Source organism: Podarcis tiliguerta (genome assembly GCF_965153285.1).
Source record: "Podarcis tiliguerta genome assembly, chromosome: 1".
In the NCBI taxonomy this organism is placed as follows: domain Eukaryota; kingdom Metazoa; phylum Chordata; class Lepidosauria; order Squamata; family Lacertidae; genus Podarcis; species Podarcis tiliguerta.
Window position 1 is genome coordinate 108,038,593 of NC_139534.1, and position 6,208 is coordinate 108,044,800.

At 40.5% G+C, this 6,208-nt stretch overlaps 1 protein-coding gene across 8 annotated transcripts in view; it reads right to left on the reverse strand.

The window, feature by feature from the left end:
* CEP128 (centrosomal protein 128) overlaps positions 1-6,208 on the reverse strand; it is a 176,195-nt gene that overhangs the window by 70,277 nt on the left and 99,710 nt on the right. The window lies entirely within an intron of this gene.

Sequence of the window (6,208 nt, forward strand, 5' to 3'; positions counted from 1 at the left end):
GCTGGTGGGCTTGCTGCTTCACTCATGGACTGGTGTTTTGGTGGCCCTAGTCTTGGCTTTGCCTTTTGGTCTCGGAAAAGCTCTGCACTGAGGCCAAATAAGGAAAATCAACTTTTAATATTCCTAAGCTAGTTGCATTATTATTTCAATATGCTTCAAGCAGGAAATGCATGCTGGTTATATTTCTCAGGTGGCTATAGAACTAAAAATAAGTTTGTGTCAATTGCTGCTGAAACACATGTACCGTATTTTTTGCTATATAAGACTCACATTTTCCCTCCTAAAAAGTAAGGGGAAATGTGTGAGCGTCTTATGGAGTGAATGCAGGCTGCACAGCTATCCCAGAAGCCAGAACAGCAAGAGGGATTGCTGCTTTCACTGCGTAGCGATCCCTCTTGCTGTTCTGGCTTCTGAGATTCAGAATAATTTTTTTCTTGTTTTCCTCCTCCAAAAACTATGTGCGTCTTGTGGTCTGGTGCGTCTTATAGAGCGAAAAATACGGTATTTAATTCAATTTAATTTGCACACATTTTGCGGGGAAATGTATGCATTTGCTGTTGCTGAAGAAAGATAGTATCATTCAGGGACTTGACCAAGCAAAAAAGTCCAAGACTTTCTACTAAAAATATTTTCCCCCTTCAGAAGTGCAAATTCCATCCAAGATTTTCTATTAAAAAAAAGAAAGCTTCGGAATTATAGCACATAGAAAAAGCAGCTCCAAATGGTTTAAGGGGTATAAACAGTAGTTATGCATCAAAAGCAAAAGTGACTAACTTGAACTATAATCCATCCATTTTCTATTATAGCCTGGTCGTCTGGCCCTGCTAGCAGAGTTGCCACTGTGCGATGGCTTTGATGCTACACTGTAGTAGGATTTTCCCAGCAGAAAAGTCAAATGCAAAACAATAGGAGTAGAAACAAGATAGAATGTAACAGTGCATACCACTATCCTTGCAGGAACCATCGATCATGGAACAGTCTTCCACCCATCATAGAATCATAGAATCATAGAGTTGGAAGAGACCACAGGGGCCATCGAGTCCAACCCCCTGCCAAGCAGGAAACACCATCAGAGCACTCCTGACATATGGTTGTCAAGCCTCTGCTTAAAGACCTCCAAAGAAGGAGACTCCACCACACTCCTTGGCAGCAAATTCCACTGTCGAACAGCTCTTACTGTCAGGAAGTTCTTCCTAATGTTTAGGTGGAATCTTCTTTCTTGTAGTTTGGATCCATTGCTCCGTGTCCGCTTCTCTGGAGCAGCAGAAAACAACCTTTCTCCCTCCTCTATGTGACATCCTTTTATATATTTGAACATGGCTATCATATCACCCCTTAACCTCCTCTTCTCCAGGCTAAACATGCCCAGCTCCCTTAGCCGTTCCTCATAAGGCATCGTTTCCAGGCCTTTGACCATTTTGGTTGCCCTCCTCTGGACACGTTCCAGTTTGTTGCCACTAGCCAACAATCTCCTATATTATCCAAGGCACCAATAAAGAAGAAGAAGAAGAGAAGAAGAGTTTGGATTTGATATCCCGCCTTTCACTCCCCTTCAGGAGTCTCAAAGCGGCTAACATTCTCCTTTCCCTTCCTCCCCCACAACAAACACTCTGTGAGGTGAGTGGGGCTGAGAGACTTCAAAGAAGTGTGACTGGCCCAAGGTCACCCAGCAGCTGCATGTGGAAGAGCGGAGTCGCGAACCCGGTTCCCCAGATTACGAGACTACCGCTCTTAACCACTACACCACGCAGGCAGATCAACAACAGAATGTCTCCATGACAACACTCTACCTAGTATGCATCCTCCCCGGACAGAGACAAGAAGAAAGCCACAGGCCCAAGAAGAATGTAAATTACAATAGCAAACGTTCTGCAGGCAACTATGCCGCAACTGAACCAATCCAGTGTTCCAACTCTGCTACCTCCCCCCCCCCCCCCAAAAAAGCAACAACTGGTAGGCAGCAGTGACTCCGCAGTCAGGAAAGGACCTCCCTCCCACCAAGGTGCTAGGTAATCAAATAAAAGAAAATAATCTTCACCTTAAATGGATGCTTGGGCGACTGGGTGAAATTGTGAGCTAAGGAACTGTGTCCTCTGAAGACACAGTTGAAACAGTTTGGAATGTAGAAGGATGAATCCTAATTCTCTCCTTCTACTAGGAAGGAGGATACACAAAAATGTTTACAAAGATTTGCAATTTGTTCAGGGAAACAAATGAGCACAACAGGAAAACCTAGGTAACTGTGAACTTAATTTGGTTTATGCAAGAGCAAGCATGTAGCAACCAAGAGAACAAAACAAAACCCTCCAAAACTCCATAAACAGAGAGTAAATGTTTATTCACATTTCTGCCTAACATATCCTCATTCAAGGGAAATAATGGGGGAAACATATCACTGGTCTATCAGAAAGAAGGAAGGAAGGAAAGAAGGAAGGAAGGAAGGAAGGAAGGAAGGAAGGAAGGAAGGAAGGAAGGAAGGAAGGAAAGAAAGAAAGAAAGAAAGAAAGAAAGAAAGAAAGTTGGGATGGGAGGAATGGGGAGTGGACTATGAAAGAGAAACAGGATTTTTCAGAAGAAATTAAAATTTGAATATTGGCTCTGATTTCAGTAGAAATCACGACAAGCAAGTCACAACTGATTTTTTTAAAAGAAAGGCCTTAAATTCTGTTCACATATCCAGCTGGGCAGGTGTTTGAGATTTATAAGCAGTTTTCACAATTCCCATTTGTCCAAATTAAAAGCAGCAGGCATTTAATCCAAAGAGAGATACATAAAAATCTGACCTTGAAGTATAGCAGCTTCCCAATTATGGAGAGTTATACAGCTTTATTTAACTTTGAATATGTTAATTAAGTTTCTGTGCTACTTGCCAGATCTAAACCAATGCATCTGTAGTAATGGAAAGAAAACACACCAAATTAATTGAGGCTGCTTTTGTTTAAAAAAATAATCTTTATAAAGAAAAACAAATGCGCTCTCAACCATTTTTCTAAGAATTGGGATTATGTTCCCAAAGCTATAATTAAAACATTCAGGATATGCTTTCTCGGGATTGACACTGGCAGCAAAGGGGGGGAAATTGGTACCAGACAAAGCACTGGAACTTACAGTTCCCATATTGTAAGGCAAAATATTTAATCAAGCTTTTCCATTACAAAAGGATGTTAAGAATATAAAAAAGCATGGCCATTGATAATGTATTAAAGCATGCAGCTATAACCGAAAGGTGACCAAAATATCCCTACTGCAAAACAGGTCTGACAAATGGCTGGCTAGCAGAAAATGAGAAGCAGTAGCACTATACTTTTAAGTCAGTATGATATAAATATAATGGGTTTCTCCTTGCCTTTACATTTGTCTTTCATCTTTAATCCTCCTAGTTTCACTTAGGCTGACTTGGGAGTTTTGCACATTACTTGCTTTTCGGTTTTGTTAACATGCCACAGTCCACTGTCAGTGATCTGAAACTATTGCTTTACACTTACAGAGCAATCCTAAGCACACTTACCGGTACTCAGAAATAAGTCCCACTGAGCTCAGCAAGGTTTACTCCCTAGTAGGTGTGTTTTAGGCTGCAGCCTTAATTTTCCATGAAACATACTACATTGTCATTAAAATACACTTAATAAGCATTTTATTAACCAGAGTACTATACAATATTCACCTTTAGATATTACATGCAACCTTCTTATCTTATGAATATGATTAATTTCAAAGGAAAACAGCATAAAGTGGAACATCCATTATATTCTTTATGTAGTAGGACAATATTGACTCCCTATTTCTTCAAAATGAGAGGGTGCTGGCCTTTTTGGAAAACATTTCCACAAGCAGTTAAAACATTGCCCAGGTAGACAATTCTATACTTCAGCATACATAAATATAATGCCTACAAGGTAAAAATACAAAAATGTGAAATAGGATGAAAACATTAAGTCATGTCAATGTTATTCAAATTCTTGTTTTCACCAAGGTGTTTTTATTTACTAGCAGAAAGTTACCATTCATGCTGATTATATTCATGCACTTTGCTAAAAGAAGCTAAAAACTAGGCAAACCATTTTTACCTTCACCATTAGTATGCCATGTGTATAAGATAAACATTAAAAATAAAATATAAAAACATTAAAAATAAATATAAGGGAAAGAAAGAAAAATATCAAAATAAATTTATCAGACAGCTCACCTTTAATTTTTCACAGAAGCATTCATACTTGCCTTTAAACAAGGTAGCAAAAAAAAAACAAAAACCCTACCCCACAACCCAGAAAATAATAAGTAATTAAGCAAAATATACCCGGAACTGACATCTCTGCTTGTCCACTGCAATAAGACACTAAATGGAAGTTTGCAAATAGTTTGGTTGATTTCCACACCGCTAGTACTTTGTGGACACAAGTTTAATTTGGCAAAGTTTACAACACACAGCAGCCAAAAATCCCAAATAAATCTCCATCTACACATTTAAAGAGCAAGCTCAACTATCCTAACAAGATAAAAAAAGTTCAAAATATAATTTTTCATCAAACACGTGAAACATTTCCCCCAATCTATCATTGTAATTAGAAAAGTTCCTCTCTTGATGTCAATATTTGTGATTATTACAATCCCTTGTCAGATTTACTCAGCTTTACAACCAACGTCTTATCTGCAGTGCAGAACAATCTGGATCTGACAAACCACAATTATGCACTATACATAAAAGTTAAGCCCAGCATAGACACTAATAATAATAATTGTTAGTCGCTTTGCTCACAAAAGTGACCCAAATTAACTTGTGTGCTACATGCATGAAACTTAGCCTTCTTCATTCCTATCTCCCTGGCTTGTTCAGATATGCTATAGTTAAAACTAAATGCAGTTCCCAAACAGCAATGGTTTCACGTTATGTCAAAACCAGTTCATAATATTTCCTGAATTCTGAACCATGCTGAATTCAGGGTGGGGTGGGGTGAGAAAGACAGACAGAGAGAGAAAGCAGATTATCCAGTTGGCAAAGAAGCCCATGAGTCCAGAAAGGTTGATGACCTAAGGCTCAGGATCACAATACCTCAAGGTCCACCTCTCTCCTTATAAACCAGGCATGTCCAAAGTCCATTTCAAGGGCCTAATTTGGCCCCTGTGGCAAGTTTATTTCCTGGGTTAAAATCCTAAAAAAACCTCAACAACTTCAACCCTGAGAAAAGGTTAACAATTTGGTCGGCACTCAAGGCCCTTCACTTCATCAAATTTGGACCTTTTTGAAAAAAGTTTGGACACCACTGATATAAACCAACCCAGCCTCCTCCACAAGAGGTCCAAAGGGTGGCACGATGAGAAAAGGCCTCTTCTGCAGTGGCCCCGTTTGAGGAATTCTATTCCCATGAATAGGGAATTGAGAGTCCCATGGACTGCAAGAAGATCAAACGCATCCATTCTTAAGGAAATCAGCCCTGAGTGCTCACTGGAAGGAAAGATCCTGAAGCTGAGGCTCCAATACTTTGGCCACCTCATGAGAAGAGAAGACTCACTGGAAAAGACCCTGATGCTGGGAAAGATGGAGGGCACAAGGAGAAGGGGCCGACAGAGGACGAGATGGTTAGACAGTGTTCTCGAAGCTACAAACATGAGTCTGACCAAACTGCGGGAGGCAGTGGAAGACAGGAGTGCCTGGCGTGCTCTGGTCCATGGGGTCACGAAGAGTCGGACACGACTAAACATCAACAACATTCCAGGGAGGTTCGATTGGCGCCTTCATTATACACTTTTGGTGCCTGGCAAAAATGCTCCTCTTCAACCAGGCCTTTGGCTGATTAATACAATGGTACCTCGGGTTACATACGCTTCAGGTTACAGACTCCGCTAACCCAGAAATAGTGCTTCAGGTTAAGAACTTTGCTTCAGGATGAGAACAGAAATCGTGCTCCGGCGGCGCGGCAGCAGCAGGAGGCCCCATTAGCTAAAGTGGTGCTTCAGGTTAAGAACAGTTTCAGGTTAAGAACGGATCTCCGGAACAAATTAAGTACTTAACCCGAGGTACCACTGTACCTGGGTATAACCTTCCAGGAAAACGGCTCGTGATCATGTGCGATGCAACAGAGTTTAAGACTTGATTTGAAACCAGGGTATGAAGCTACTTTACAAATCACAGATAAAGCTAACCATGTTTAGTTAGCATTACCCTAAGAACAGACATGTCACCACATCACAATTAACTCTAAAGAGACAA